This window comes from Fringilla coelebs, assembly GCF_963513975.1.
Source record: "Fringilla coelebs genome assembly, chromosome: 9".
NCBI lineage: Eukaryota > Metazoa > Chordata > Aves > Passeriformes > Fringillidae > Fringilla > Fringilla coelebs.
The window spans coordinates 5866566-5883753 of NC_140067.1; the positions used below are offsets into that span (position 1 = coordinate 5866566).

The following is a 17188-nucleotide window of genomic DNA, read 5'->3' on the forward strand; positions in this document are numbered from 1 at the left end:
GATGGAAGTCACAAAGGGCATGATCAAACTGAAAGCAAACATTGCTTATTGATCTTGATAAAAATCACACATCCAGAAAATGTCATTTTCCCATAACATGACAGCACAGAAGTACAGATGGACTGGACAGACAGATTTATTAGATCCAGGGCTCCTGAAGACTTCCTTCAACCCCAGCAAACAATGGTCAAGTGCACATTTGTTCCAGCTCCCTTCAGCGATCTGTGTTACCTGTCCCTGCGAGTCAGGCACCTCTGCTGTAATGAACACTTTGTTCTGAGTTGAGCAATAGCTTTATTTAGAACTGATGAGATCTGGCTACAGCACAGACTGAGAAAGAAAGACTTTGCCCGCCTTCCCCCTCTCCCAAACAAAATAAGACACAATCTTTGCTCTAAAATGGGGCAATTACTCTCAGTAAAAAATAAAACAAATTGCTAAAAATACTCTATCATCTTCTTTATAAGAGATCAATCCATATACAAAGGTGTATGTACATAAATATATATCTGTAAGAATACATAAAAAACATTTCAGGTGCAGAACTCTGAATCATAATATTCTAAAGCAGAACTTGCCTCTTACCTTTTTCTTACACATATGTTAAGAAGCGAATGACCTTGTGCCTTCTCATGATGACTGCAGCACAACCAGCTAGCTCTGCTGAATCAGGGTGTTCTACTTGATCCTAGAAAATACAAACATGTATTTTATGACAGGCAATTCTGCCACAAACCATGTCCTTTTCAACACGTGACTGCAGCTAGCACAGGCATATCTGGCAAATGCTGCAAGCTTCAGACGATTTGGATTACATCTGCAGCTTTGAATTCAGAGATGGGTGTGCACTATGCCATGATTGCTCTCCAAAAGCCTGGTGAAAAATGTTGCTAATAAAAACCATGTTGCTACCTACCTGTTATTATTCTTCATTTAACTGTAAACCCTCAGTGTAATGCAGCAACTCCAACTGTCCTTGTATTCCTGATGACCTTGACTGTAACAATTTATAAAACTAGCCTCTGAAATCAATTATATTATACTACAATAGGCCTTCCAAAAATAAAGGGCTAGTAGCTTTGATAGTCAACAAAAATTCACAGCCCTCTGAATTTTGTAAACTGTATTCATCAGCTTCCCACTGATTTTGTTACAGCTAAACAAGTGGTTTTGTCTTCAAATTACTCCCCCTACAATCTTAGGCTTCCTTCATTTCCTAAAGGCTTCTTCTCAGAAGACCCACAATAACACAAACCTTCAGTAGTATGGAGGACCCAAGAGGAAAAAAAAAGTCATCTAAAGAAACTTTTATTCTTCAATCCACAGTATTTCTATAGGTCAGGTGCTCATTTTCTCAGGCTGCATCCTAACAGCCAACATAGCTCAAAAATCCAACACAGACATGGGCAGAGAAAACAGAAACCATTTTATGACAAACAGTGCAACAAGAAAAGGAATTAGATATGTTAAATTCATTTTTTAAGGTTTGCTACCACTGACATTTTGACCTGTTAGGTAGTTGAAAAATTTATTAGTACTCTGATGAAGCTGCAACATAAGTTAGGAAAAAAATCTTCAAGCTCCAGCAAAATTAACAGTGCTAAAAAAAAAAAAAAATCAGTTCTCCATGCATGAAAGCAATATTCAGTGTTACACTAAATTTCTCCCAGGGCTGTTTATTATTCTTTTCAGAAATAAGCTACAGTAATAATTCCAGGAAACTAATGAACTGAACAGCAGCACTCTGAGTAGTACTGTTTTCAAACTCAGAATCCCACAGCTTTGGATGCCAGCAGAACTCTTCCTGTATACAAGTAAAATTTCTGATGCTATGTGTATTTCTCCCTCTATAAATGAAAATGAATTTTGGTTATCTGGGAAATAGTAGATGTTATCTTATTACAACGTTCTTCAGATAAACATCACATGCATGCAAAAACAGAAGTGGAGGAAATTTAGTTCCACTGAAAGGCTTCAGAATGAGCCTTTTCAAAGGGATGTGAAGTACACATGGCAGTGGGGAAGGCTCTCTGTACCACCACCAGGTCCCCTCCCAGCCTGTAGTACAGGAAAATGATTCAGTTTTCATGACCCCTTTGAAAAGACAGATCAATTAATGACAATTCTGCCTGTGATTTATGGCAAGGCCTGTCAGCTGCATCACGAATACCACATGAACCAGTCATACATTAACCACAGAGTTCAACCTTCCCTGATCAGAAACGATCAGCCCTAGCAACCCACAGCTGAAATGAGCTCTGCTGACACCCCTGCTCTAAGCCTGCAAACCTTCTAGGCAAGCAATATTCAGGGCACAGCTTTATTATTCATTGTTTTTACTCTGCTCCTCTTTCCTTGTTCCATTCTTCCCAGGTAATGACTTTTTTGTGTGTAACCACTCAACAGAGAAGATCCAATCAATGGCTGCCAGTCTCCAAAGTAAGCTTTGAAGAGATATTACCTGGAGGTCCTGGAGCTTTTTGTTTACAGTTCAACATTTACTCTCAGCAGCTATTTCCCCTTACAAAGATCAATGCAAAAATCAAAGCATGCTTACAGATATGAAAGTAGTATATTTAAACAAAAAGCAAGAAAAAAAAAAGTAGTAAATTATAACATTTGGATTTCATGGAAAAAGGAACAAGTTGGCAACAGAGCCAACTTCTTTTTCAAGTAAAAATTTAATGTAAGAGAAGTATATTTAAATGAAAACTGAGGACAAAAGGAATAACTATAAATGAGAGCCAAGAATACTCATAACAACATATAACCTAGTGATTATTAGGTTTTCTCTGAATCACACACTGCTAAAAAAGGGTTCCTTCACACTTGTAAAAAATACATACATTTCCACCTAAAAATTATGGGCCCACTGAGACCTAAGACCACAGCAAATGCAGGAGGCCCAGTGTCCCTGCTCTCCCAGTTTGCTACTTGGAGCATTTCTGTTCCTTCTCTCTTCTGCTGGAGCTGGGCTGAACTCCTCTCTCTCCTGCCCTACAGTGGTGTCACTCAGGTGCTGCTTTGCTTGTACCCTACATGTCTGATTTCCCTCAGGAGCTCCAAGAAGGCGACTACCAATTACTGCAAAAGCAAAACAGAAATTGAAGAGAAATTTGACAAGCAGAGACGTGCTCAGAATAAAGAAAAGATGAAGAATAGAAAGAAAGAACACCAAAAATACATAATTAGAAATATCTTCCACAAAAAAGAATGTAAAAAATGTTTACAACATTAAATGAAAGTAATCTGAACTAGTAGAAATTGGAATAGCTTATAATAAATGGAAAGAGACTGAAAAAGAAGCAATTCTGATACTATGGTAAAAAAATGCAAAAAATGCTCAAAGCATGAGGAGATGCTAAAAAATGCTTCCATCTACTGGCAAAGATCCAACTCTTAACTACACTACAGATCCTCTATAATGTGCTACCAGTGAGGAGATGTCTTTGAGTAGGCAGGGAGACATTTGCAGCCATTTTAAGGCACTTTATTATTGCTAGATTAGTTGAACTAGGCATTATCTTACATGCAAATCCAGATTTCAACACTGGTATCTTCACTTCCTACCTTGTCTACACTCTGGAAGTATCAGATGGGAGATTCAGAGGCTACAGACAGGGGATGTGTTCAGGCCCCAACTCTGCAAGAAAATACAAACTACAGCAAGGAATGCCATAGCAGGGGGTTACATTAACAGGAAATCAGAGTACTTGAACAAGGGGGAGACAGGTGGAAAGTTCCAGGTCACACATCAGTAATGTAAAATTATTTTTATCTGATCAATCAGTCTGGAAGCTAAACTTTCACAAATGGAAAAGGGGGTTCTTCACTCAAGTAATGTAATGTTTGGAATAGTGGTGGTTTACCACATGCCCAACAATTTTGTCCTCCAAACATGGAGTTCTTCTACCTAGCAGGTGCCAAATGAAGGGAAGGGCAGGCATTACAAAGCATTTGTGACACAGCAGTAGCAATATCTGCCACACACCTGAAAATGCCTGCAATGGCAAGGACTTCAGATTAGGCCCCAAATTAGGAAATTCCAAAATTAAGCGTCCCATTAATAAATTAAAGTAGTAGTCATTCAATGCAATCAGCCAAAAAAAAAGAATTGTTTTCAGAATTCTAAGTTATTAAAGAAAATTCAGCAAATGACAGATTATTTTAAAAATACATGGTCTATACCACAGTTCAGATTAGAAAAATCCAAAACTCACCATAAATCCATTTAGTAAGAAATACTAAATACAGCAGCAAAAATGAAATGTAACAAATACAAAGAAGATACAGTCACTGCTAATCCCTTCCCTGCACCAAAAGCTCAAGATGACCAAGCATCCTTCAGCTTTACTTTCCATAATTTGCCGATGTTTCCACTACTCCATGTAAATGCACCCAAGAGCAGGCTGGGGCATGGCAGGCTACTCCTGTGTAACACAACACTTTGTACCAGCTCACTACCCATGAATGCTGACAAAAGCTAAACTATTGCAGTGTTGCATTAGATTGTCTTTTTTTCCAATCAACTGAACAAAGAGAGGTGGACAATGCTTAAAGCAGAACAGCCTCTCTAATTATTTCACCAATATTTGCATCTTTTCCCTTGACTCTCCCCCATGCCATTTTAAAGCCATTATTTCCACTTTTGTCTCCAGCCAAGTTTCCATAAGGAGACATTCACACATGCCTGAGCAGTAGTAAGGCAGTCAAAAGAGCAGCAACTTCAAAGCAGCATTATAGGAAGTATCACAGTCAAAAGTAACAGGGAGACAAGAACAACTACGGCAGCATTATCAACCTTTGTGCTCCAGAAAATAAAAGCAGCTCAACTGAAAAGGACACCTGCTTTATAACCACTTACAGTAGAAATAAAATTCCATTTCCTACCCTTTTTTACTATTTCAAGGAGAAAGCAATTGATTTGTTTTCCTGACAAACCCCAGCCTTGCCAAGCAGCCTCAGCCTGCTGCAGAGGCCTCAGCACCTGGAGACAGGAACCAGCTCCTGCTTATGTAACTGCCTGTGATGCCTGGAAAAGGATCCATCCCTGCTCTGGGGAAGAACAAATAGATAGGTTTACACCACAGTGCTGCCTTCCACGCAAGTTTTTCCAGAGGAATACAGCTGGAAAAAAAAAAAAAAAAAAAGGAGAAAAATCCTTTCCTGAGCTTACTCATATGCTTGTATAGCAAAATGTGGTGGTTTATGTATCTAATGTTTTGAAACACTTTCTTTCATGCAACTTCCAAATTTGAAATACTGTAAACCACAAAAAGCTAATGCACAGTGCATTAAACATAAATTTAATATGAAATCATGTTTCTTAATTTGTGCATGAGTTCCAAGTAATGTCATCGATGTAACAACATAGTTATTTTTAAAAATTAATCAATTTAACATACTGATCTGAAGCTGTTATTTATCTTTATTCAAACACAAACTAAAGTAAACATACAGAACAAGTAGGTTTATGGGATGATTTTTATGTTTCAGTATTTAAGAAGGTTTTTACTCTGATGTTTAACACATTTAAAGAATAAAATTATTTAAAGCTGCACACTCTATCCCAGAGTCGATTAATCCTGTATTCTATCTAATACTCTATGAATTTTTCTTTTTTGCATTGTAGGGTAGAAACAAGAATGAAACCCAAACAGACTCAACACTGTTTCAGATCTTTCTTAGATTTGGGCAATAAGGGAAGGACTGACTGAGGTCCCCTAGAATCTCTAATTAAAAGGCTCCTAAGGAACTGTTCTTTTTTATAAAGCTCCTGTGGCACTGACACTTGCGAGTGCCAGTGAGCAAAAGCTGATAATAAAAGCCAGAAGTGCCACACAACCAGAATGGGACAGGACAAAAGGACAATGGACAAGAAGTGAAAACTGCTTTGCTACCATTTACCAGCCCTTCAATTTTGAGTTGTACCAACAGGGAAGCTGCTGGAAGCAACACAATTTATACATTCAGCTGCTCTTTAGAGAATGGACCATCCAAACAGGCAAAAACTCTGAAAGACCACTGGAAAGCAGTCAGGCACCTACTAAGACCACTTTTATCAACAGGCTTTGTGTCCAGCACTCCTGTGGTCATCTCTGCTCACCTGATAACTGTGACACACAACAGCATTCTAAAGAATAAATCCCTTTGAAGAAATATAATTATAGACACCAAATGGTTACTATTTCTCAAATCCTATGTTATGTAAAGCTGGATTACCATACATCTCTGAAATAAATATGGACTTTTATCTCATACTGTCTTCTCCCTGAAATTATCTCTAAGTAGGTAACTTAATTCCCATTTTATGTAGACCTTTGTATTCATATCACACCAAACACATTATAAAACACTCTTGTCAAGTGTAGCAAAGTTCCCTCCCACGTTTGTGATCATGATCTAACTAGCATCACTGCTGATGCTCACAGTGCATTATGTCTTAAGTCATCTGGAACTAGTAACTCATTTGATACAACTCAATAATCCATGGCAACAGTGCGTACTGAAACTGCTATTTCTGAGCATGCATCTCCTCTGTGCTCAGGGCCATTAACATGCTTGTAACAGTGCTGAAGGGACTGAGCATTAACCACCAGAAACAGGCAGGAACTTGCATTTAAGTGCACTGTAAAGCTTTTTCTTTTCACTGATATGCTGTACCATTGAGGCAATCAGGACACCTACCTGAAATTTATGCTGGGCTCCATGAAGTTTTAGTTCTAACACTAAGTGCCTGTAATCCAGTGTTTCTGTTAGCAGTCACAGGAAATAAAGACTTAACAGACAAAACCCAAAAACATTTGAAAGCCTTCCTTATTAATGAGTTATGAGTGTTAATACAATTATCAGAAATCTTACAGAGTTGTAAGAACTCTAAATTCTTCTAAACTCAGATGCAGCATTTCTCAGACAGATCAAAACCTGAGAAACCTCTGCCACTTCTGTCCACTGACAGGGTGGTTGATTCAGCTCAGCCATGAATCCCCACCTCCTTACCCTTCCTTCTTAGCCTGTAGCACACTCAGCATGCTCCTGTTTTCTTCATCTGGAGGGCCCCTTTTCCCTTCTCACATTCCTTCCCCATTCACTTCTTCCTGCATCTGTTTTCTCCCTACCTAAGCTATCTTCTTTCTCCGACAAGAAAAACCAAACCCATAAGAAACCTCATGTACCAACATTACTGTTCATTACTGGCATAAACATACTTGTAAACAACCTTATTAACCACAGTGGGAGAATAGTGGGAGCAAACCCAAGAGCAGTGGTGGTCCATCCATTGTGCAAACAGAAATTGAAGCTTTTAGAGGGTTGGCCATCAAAAATGCAAAAAAACCCCACATGGCTACAATAACAGCCACATCCTAAAACATTGTCCTAACTGCCAGCCTGCCTCCTACCCCTCCTCATCATTACTGACCATCGTTAAGCTCCTTCACAAATTAATTTAAACCCCAGCCTTGTAGCCTGAAATGCATTTTGTGACACATACACACAGTGGGTATTCAGCATCCAGGACCACTTCCCTCAAGCATCTCAGTATTTGAAACCTCTAGTTAAGACAAGCTTTGTTAACTACACAGGAGGCACTACTGCCTGTTTCCTCAAATTAGAAGGTACAATTACTCTTAAAAGCCATCTCTACAGAAATGAAGCTTAATGAAAAAAAAAAAATAGCCACAAGGGTTATTATAGGAAATTAATAAGGGAACAAAACCACTACATATACATCCATCTACTGCCCATGAGTCTCAAGAAACAATTTCTAACTGGCATCATAATAAACCCCACATTCATTCTACATGAGTATTCAAAAAGAAAATCTATGAGCAAATTCCAGAGATGGGTTAAAATGCATTTTACAAGTGACTTGTTAAGTGAAACCAAGGTAAATACAATATAAAGCTATTAAGCCAGTACACCAATACAATCACTTGAAAGCAGAAAAGCACACAGGTGGACTGATGCTTAAGTAACAACTTTTAAAGTTTCATTTATAAAAGAATCAAGAAAGAACTGAGAAACCCATGAAATATGCTGGGGTTTTATGCAGCCTTCATCATTTATACAAAAACACAGTATGAAATTACTACAATCAATGCAATTTGGTGTTTCAGCTAAGAGGCTGTTTCAATATATATGCTATTTAAAGTAATCTGTTAATAATATAACCTAAGAAGTGGGCTTTGCATGTACTTTCAAGTTCACCAAATAAGAGACCATTAAAACACTCATTTTGAATTAACCAACACAGCATTTACAATGTACCTTTGTGACACAGTGACAACCAATATGCTCTGCTGGACTGTCAGTGTGGCTGGGCCAACACAAACAGCAGCTGTACACCAGAGTATAAAGCCCAAAAAGGGTGTAAATAAAAAATACCTGTGCCTTTTTCTACCAAACACAAGCCACAGAAACAAGCTATTTCCAAGCCATAGCATGTATTTCTACAGTATCACAGGAGAATGTGCAATTCCAAAGACTGCGGGATAAATGAAAAAAAAAAAAACATCACAAAGAGGGAACCTTCCTCTTACATTATCTCAATTTGTATTAAATGTTCTTTTATCTGCATTACAGTGCAGATAGGGAATAAAAAATTACATTGGCATGATTGCCTGGGTATATTTTAACCATGTAGCTTTTTTGTCTCCTCCAGCCGACAAAAAAAGCTCAGTATTCAGAGCCTCAGTAATATGAACAAGAGGACTTACAGACTGATTTAGTGTTCAGATGCTGCCACTTTTCAAGTGTTGTATCTTTAATCTAATCTCCTATAGAAATTAATATTATGGGATTATATTGTTCATTTACTATTCTTTCTGCTCATATTTTAATATATATATCTGTCATGAAAATGAGTACCTACACAGTAAAACCAAATCCAAGTGACTGCCCTCCAAGGGAAAAGCAAGCTGCTCTATGTATTTTGGCAGCAACCTGCTGGGTAATCAATACCCACACAGCTCTGGAAAAAAATCCCCAGAATTATGGTGTTATGTGAAAAAGATGGGATTAATGCAGAGAGGGAAGGAAGGGAAGAGATACTATGGGGCAAAAAAGATCTACATCTACAGAAAAACAAGATTCTTTCATTCCACAGATGGTGGAACAAAATGCTTACTAATATAGTATCTCCAAGGACTTGGATACATATAACATCAGATAAGATTTACACTGTAATAAACTCATTCAACACATCTTCCAACTTGAAACAAAACATACTTCTCTCCATCTCCAGATCATGGAAGAAATTCACTGCTACTTAGAAAATCTTTCACAAAATTTAAAGAATTACAGGTGGAAAATTAATCTGGAACAGATTCCCAGGGCTTCAGCTCCTTTATTACTGGTTCCAGCACACGGCACTGACTCAATGCAAGAAGCACTGAACTCTTTAGAGGCCCAGGTTAATCAAGCCCAGTTCCCTGTCCTCAGTACTGGATGGTGTCAGGCAACAAGGCCCTTGATGTGATGCACTAAAAAGACAAGTCAGCACTACCCCTACTCAGCAGTTGCTGGGAATAACACACAAAATAAACTTCTCTCTTTCATATCACATTTATTTAAGAACCACCAGCACATTATCCACCTCTCTTCTGCAATAAACCACAGCAGCCCACTGCCTTTGCTTCTCTGCAACAACACCTGCAGAAAAACCAAATGTGCACCTCTCCACTCACTGCACTTCCTGACCTGGCAGAGAAACAAGATTAATTTCATTTTGGTTAAATTGATATGCAAAGCTCAGAGCTGCAGAACTTGAAGTGGGAATACTAATTTGATTCTACCAGGCACCTTCAGCAGATGACTGGGGCAGGTTTACCTTCACCCCCACACTCATCACCAAAGTGCACCTCAGAGATACTGGATGTGTGGCACACCCAAGATCAGAATGAGGTCTGTGCACCATACAGACCAGAGGAATCTACATCCTCAGAAACCAGGACTCATATTTTACTATTAGTGACACCAGTCTTCAACCTTCCTCTTAAAATCCAACAGTTCAAAACAAGAGGAATAAAAAAAACTGAAGCTGTTGAAGAAGAAAACAAAACAGATGAGAGAACAGTTTAATTGACTGGGTTAAAAGAAATGCAAGAGAAGCACACTAAACAATAACTGAGAAACAAAAAACTCACAAACCTGAAAATAGCTACAATTTTTGTGATGTAGTATCTTACAAACTTCCAATTATCTGACTGGCCAACTGGTCAAGCAATAAATTTTATGCATATTCATATGATTTGCCAATTCTTCTTGAATTTAGAGTAACTACATACACTGTAAAATCATAGTTTCACATGGCTTGGCCTTTATTTTAGTGTTCCTAACTCAATCTTCTAGTTCACACTTGGAGTGCAAACAGCTAAGACAACATGTACACTGAGTTCAAAGCAGAGTTTTGACACAACAAAACTGAACCTGGAAACAAGAAAAGCTCCTGTAATAGTCAGTGTCATCCACAGATAAAGAAGGTATTATGTGATTTAGAAAGCTCTTTGATCCTCTTCTTCCACTGAACATTTACCAATTTCTTTTAAGTGCATCACACTACTTTTTTGAAAAAAGTACCACTGTATGTTCTTCCACTGATAATCTGCTATGAATCTGCAAAAGTATTTTACCCATATTGCTTCCCTAAACAAAATTTTACACTTGGAGTGAAATAGAAATGTTGTACCCAAAACGTGTGTAACATTTGAGTTCGATTATTTGTTAGAAAGGCTTCAGTATATTGTCAAAGTAAATAAAAGCTTTCCAATTACAGTGCTTTTTAAACCTGGAAGAATCCAGAAGGCTGTTAAGTACTACTAGAGCAGCTAGAGCTCTTCTGTAATTGATAGAGCACACATGAATCTCTGACCCAAGTATGGCCCAATTTCAATTTATCACCTGATACGAAACGTCGTCTGGATTCTTTGTACGCTGCAAAGAGGAATGACAAGTTCCTCCCAGCTACCATTTTACTAATTAAAAAACCCCTCTTCTGCAAAATTGTACTACAAGTACTCAGTAAGGAAAATTCTGAAACACTACCAGTCAGTAGTGTTTCAGTATTACTATGGTAATAATTTGGTATAAAGCATTTATTTTCTAGCTCTTAACTGGACAAGGGATATTCTCAGCACAAGCAAAGAAAATCACAAAACACTTTAGTCATCTTTGATCATGTCTAATTTCTCTAATGAAGAATAGCTAGGAAACAGCCCTAAAATAGTTATCAAACTGAATTCTACAATGTTTTCACACACAGAAAACAGCAGAGAAAGAAACCCATGCAGCTTTGTGTACATTAGGCTTTAGCGCTTTTTTGTAGCTACTGCAAACATCAGTTCAGCTCGAATCAGGCCAAAAACCAGGAAGACACCAGCGAAGGCACATCAACTGCATTTGTACTGCATGCAAAACCAAACCCTGAACACAGGGTTCAGCAGCACTGCCTAAAGCACCAGCTGATGCCTCAAGCCTCCATGGGAAAGCTTCCCACCTTTGTCACTATGCTGGAACCAAATTACAACAAAACAGTGTTTGAAAAAATTGTTAAGGGCAATACCATTTCTTAATGTAAAGCTCTACTCAAGTCCACTATGCCATCAAGCCCTTAAAACAAAAGTTCATCAAGCTTCCTGTGGATATTAAAAGGAAGAGGAAGCATAGGAAACAAGCAGCATGCAATAAAATTCCTGACAGACAAACCTAGAAAATCCTAGCAGAGCTTACTAGAATGCTTCTGGACCTTCAGTGTGTTCCCTTAAACAACTGATACTACTGATACCCCGCTGATTTATATATAGGGTTGTAACTTCAGTTCCCATCAAAATATCAGAGGTATAGTATGAACAATATTAACACATATAGCAAGAAATAAAAAGATATTTATAAATTCTATTACAATACAGAGACAAAATATAGAGGAGTATAGCTATTAGCATTATCTACAAATAATTCCATATGAAAGTTGATCATTTCTACTCAAGAAACATAGAGACAAACAAAAAAACAGTGCAAATGGAAATCCAGCACTTAAGTCCACATTTTCCTTTGCTCAATGTACACTAGGGACAAAACAAGTAAAAAGCTCAATCCATCAACACCAAAACTTCAAAGCATAACATATGGTCACACTGCTGCATATTGACATTTCCAAATGATTAGATTTCACCTGAAAACAAAACAATGTTGAAGTTTCCTAAAGCTCTCTTTTCCCCAGCCTTCATAACTAACACAACTATTGCTTTAGTTTATCCTCAGACTGAAGATGTCACATAAACTCTTCAGAGAACACTCCAGTTCCACACTTCCTAAAACACAGAGGATCTACAGGTTGTGACTCTACACCTGTTTTTCACATAGTTTATCACCTTTTTTTTTTTGCCTTTTTTTTTTCCTGTAACAGAACTATGCCTGTGCAAATCTCAGCTGACTGGACTTGCTGCTTTATGTCCCCTCTCCTTTGAGCAGATCTGGAAGAAAGAATAGGGAAGGAAAAATTTACCCTCTGTTGACACCGTGACCATGCATTCTTGCCTTCGACCTATATTTTTAAATTAATTTGATTTCTCTAGTAACTACTTTTAAAATAGTTTAAGTGACACTTTATGGATTTCCTCTGCCACTCATGTTAAGCCTATTTGATGCTGATGTACTACTTGGAGGGCTGTTATCTCTGAAAAAGGAGTACCAATATTAGCCATCTCTGCTTGTCTCTTGCAGCAATACAGCAGTAATATAATTACTAATGGAATAATCCAGTAATAAACCAGCCTGGAATTATTCAGTGAAAAAATACATATAAACTCACCTTAAAAGTATTTTTCTATCTGTCTGCTATGGCAACCTGAATAGCAGCTAAAGTGAAACTCAGCCAAACAGATAGTAAGTAGGAATGTACTTTACTTGCATGTAAAAATAAAATTATTTATAGAGATAAGACAAATAATTATTCTTTACATATAAATTATATTTGTGTGCATTATGATAAAGGTAATTTATTTTTATCATACTGATTTTTCAGTGTACATTTTGTTTAACTATATAGCATGTTTTGCTCTAGTCATTAGTCCAAAAAGTTGTATCAATGCATATCCTGAATTCTACTTTCCTGAATTCCAATTCAAGTAGAAACTACTATGTCAATGAAGGATCCTTCATGTATATTTTATATCATCCTATCCATCTGCATTAATTGACACAATTTTCACAGTATTACAAGATATAGCCAACATTTCTAGCTAACACAGAAGTAAAAGTGGTCTCTATCAGCTCAAACTCAATACTTTTAGTTACTTTCAGCCATTTACTTTTGACTTTCTACTGCTTATCAATATAAAAAGCTTTGTCAACTTGCAGTACCATTGTACCTTTCTCAATGCTTGACAGAAACAACAGGAGGGAAAACCAAGCATATTAGCTCACATTTCTGTCCACATAAAAGTCCGAGTCTCCTAAAGAATCACAAATAGAACCATAAACAGGCCACCCTTCAATTTCTTTAATCTCAATCATGTTACAAAAATAAACATTAGCCTTTATATAACACTTTCAAAGAAGCCTATGAATATACTGGCATCTTAGAACAGTGTTCTGGAAAAGATCACAGATTCATCAGCACACAGACTAACTGTGCACTGAAACTACCATTCCTCAACTGATTTCCAGTTAAGAAAATCAGTTTTATTGGGAAGACTCTCAGCTTAGCATATAGAAAAGATTTTTCTGATCAACAAAACATGAACACACAACTTTTTCTCAAAACATCTTTTTGGCCAGCTTGTATTCAAAAGCAAAAGGCCAGTCTAATCCTTCAGCAAAATAATTTCCAAGTAATTTTCTATAGATAGCCTGTAAACTGAAAAACAATCAAGCTGTTTTCTGCCAAAGCTGGCACAGCAAGTGGACAGACTACAACAGACATTAAAAGCTTATCATTCTTTGGCCACAAGTTTTAATACTGCATCTTTGTTCAGTCTCTACCTTTGTTCCCTGAGACAATCACAGCCAGACTTTATGCCAAGCTAAAAAAACTGTATTTCATCTCAGCCTTAGCCCCAGGCCTCAGATCCCGAAATGAGTGTGTGTTTGAAAGTATTTAATCCCCAGCCTCATAACTGCCTCAAAGCTAACACACAAAAATAACACCCAATATCAGGAGTCAGCACGGCGGTTTTGGGGTGGGTTTCTTCCTTTCTCACACACTAAAGCAGGCACCATAAAGCAATGCAAATAAATCACAGTGTGTCAGAACAGGGTAACTTGTTCAGGGCTGATCAGGGCTTCAATTAGAGGGGGAGGCTTGTTTGAAATTTTAAACCCTTCTTCAGCTTCCATTTCAGATTCCCCAAACCTCTGAAGAGATTTTTAAATTTGTCTCTCTTGGGTCAAGGAGACTGTTCTTCTCATTTTGCATCACATGCCTTAACTTTATAAAAAGAAACACACAGAGGGTTCAGGCCGTAACAAAGGATTTGGATGTCTCAACCACTGAAGGTGTATCTAAAATCTGGACGTGTTCCATGCAATCAAAAATTACTTGCTAATATAAGTTAATTACAATATTTTAAAGCCTTGCCGAGTCAGTTAAATGCTGCCCAAAGAAAAGAAAAGCTTTTATTCAGGCAGAGCACTTTTTTTATTATTACTATTTTATTTGTTTTTACACGACTCCTTCCAGGTTTGGGTTCTGTCTGGACCCAAAAACTGAGGGCAGTGTTATTCAGAAATTCTAATCTGAGACAATCACACTTAATACGAAGACTGATGGAATTCAGTTAACTTTTAATATCTGAACGGAATGAAAATATGTGTAAAAATGACACTCTCTGAAAAACCTCTGTCATAAAATAATAAGGAATATCCTGTCTATAAATAAAGAAGATCGTTAACAGGAAAACATAAAGCCTATCAATTTCCATCTGCTACTTGTTTCTCTGTCTGGTTAAGAAGATAAAAACATTTCTTGAGCCACATTCTGCCACAGGCACCTATTTAGCCATAACATTTATGAGCAAGAAACTAGCCTACCTCTGCAAAAAGTCTGACATGTCAAGAGTGCCAGTTATTCTTAGAGTGAGACATGACCACAATTTCACGTAATTAGAGATGTTATAAAACGCATCCCGCCCGCTCTCCCCATCCCCCTCCACCACTACCACCATTGCAGGAGTGACTTGTTACACATCGCGATGAGCAAGAAACATTCCCAGCCCGGGGAGAGAGCGGAGATCAGGCCATAAAAAGGGCACGAGATGCAAACAGGGATCCTCCCCTGCCGGGCCGGCAGCCGCGGCTGCCCGGGCACAACCTCACCCTGCCCCGCACGGCACCCGGGGCGTCCCGGGGGGAGCAGCAGCTCCTTCCCCATCCCCGGGAACGCCGGCGCGGGGAGAAAGGTGCCCCGGGCGAGCGGGTCACCCGGTCCGGACGCCCAGGGACGCAGGGGGAACGGCGGGGAAGAGATCGAAGGACCACAGCGGCCGCCGGGGAGGGCTGGGGGGCGACCGCTGCCTTCCCCTTGGTGGCGTGCCGAGGACAAGGGCGGCAGGGCGAGGGGGGGCCCGGAGCCGGCAGGCCCAGGGCGCTGTCGGCGATACGGCGGCTCCACCGAGGCGCCGGAGCCCTCCCCGCCCGCCCGCCCGCGGGGCCTCGCTGCGGGCGGCAGGGGCCTGGGGAGCGGGGTGCCCCGGCCTCCCGGGCGGCGTGCCGGACTCCGCTCACTCACCTGGGGAGGCAGCAGGCGCCGCCGGGTCTGCATGGCGAGGGAGATCCCCCGGGTCCGCCCCGGGAGCGCTGGGGGCCGGCGCGCCCTCGCCGCCGCCAGCCGCGCTCGCTCGCTGCCTCCGCGGCCAAGGCCGCCGCAGCGCCCGGCAGCAGCGCCCCCTGCCCGGCCCCGGCGGCAGCGCACGGCACTGCGGCACCGCCGGGGAGGTGGCGCGGAGCTGCCGCGCCCCCGCCCCGCGCCGCGGGGTCCACGCCGGCACCCCCGCACCGGGCCCCGGGGTCCGCACCGGGACCCCGCAGCGGCCGGACAGCAGGAGCAGCCGCCCGCTCTGTCCCCGCGGGGACCCGCCGAGCCCGCGGACCCCGCAGCCACACAACACACGGAGGCGGGGGCGGCACGGGGCGCTGCCGGTGCCCCGCGGCCGAGGGACGCGCCTCCGGGCACCGGCTGCAGTGTGTGCAGTGTGACCACTCCACAAAACCTGGTCAGAAGGACTCGTGGCTGGGAGCCGAGCATGTGTTATCTCGCCATTTCATGTTGAGCGTCTCCACAGTCGGAGAGGGACACCATCCTGCGGGACGCCTTCGGCCGCCCCGAGAGGTGCGAGGCCCGAAGCCATCCGCTGGCAGACACCTTCAGTCCACAGCAAAGAGGCTTCCAGAAATTAAAAATAAAATTAAAAAAAAAAAAAAAAAAAGAAAAAAAGAAAAAAATAGAAACACAACACACAAAAAGAAAAAAAAAAAACAAAAAAAAAAAAAAAACAAACAACAACCCTACACCCACGAAATAACAACAAACGACCACGTTCGTTCCCCACGGAAGCCGCGCTGGCGAGCCGGCAGGGCACGCCAAACCGTGACACTGCGCCCGGAGTCTCACCCGATCTCTCTCCAAGAGCAGGCGGCCGCCCATGCCGGGAGCGGGACTCTTCGCCTGGCTGCGGGCGCTCGGGAACTCCGGGAAATGTCACTCCCCGCGTGTGCCGCTGTCCGGCGGGCGCGGGCTGGGCGGGGGCGGCCGGTCCCGGGCTGCGAACCGCCACAGTGCGCCCTCACCGCCGCCTGCAGCCTCAGCCGGGCGAGCGAGCGCCCAGCGCTTCACGAACCCCTCACCCCTCGCGTCAGGAACGCCCCGCTCCTCCTCTCAGGAACCCCTCATCTCTCTCCTCAGGAACCCCTCGCCTCAGGAACACGCCGTCCCTCGCCTCGGGAGCCCCTCACCTCGGTTCCGCCTCAGGAAAGGCTCATTTGGTGCCAGGGGAATGGGAAGGAGTCGCTGTCCCCTCACCTTTGTGCAGGTCCGCGATCTCCCGGCTGCAGCAGTGCCATGTCAGCCCAGGAAGGAGGGAAAGGTGAGTGTGGTGGCTGCTAATGCAGCTGCACGGCCATTCCCTCTTCCCAGGCCTTCACACTTTCCGGCAGGTTGGGCTTCTCCATTAACTTCCCACATATGTCAGTGAAT

General features: G+C 41.3%; 1 protein-coding gene across 3 annotated transcripts in view; it reads right to left on the reverse strand.

The window, feature by feature from the left end:
- Window positions 1-15858, reverse strand: part of ZFYVE9 (zinc finger FYVE-type containing 9) — a 55245-nt gene extending 39387 nt beyond the window's left edge. For 2 of the 3 annotated variants that reach the window (XM_084211575.1, XM_084211576.1), the window contains exons 1-2: window positions 15725-15858; window positions 586-688 (exon numbers count right to left, since the gene is read on the reverse strand). The gene's annotated coding sequence lies outside the window, so the exon portion shown is untranslated. Of the gene's footprint in view, window positions 1-585; window positions 689-3570; window positions 3644-15724 lie in introns of all 3 variants that reach the window. The other variant, XM_084211574.1, reaches the window with a different exon arrangement.
- Between the last annotated feature and the right edge of the window lie 1330 nt (window positions 15859-17188).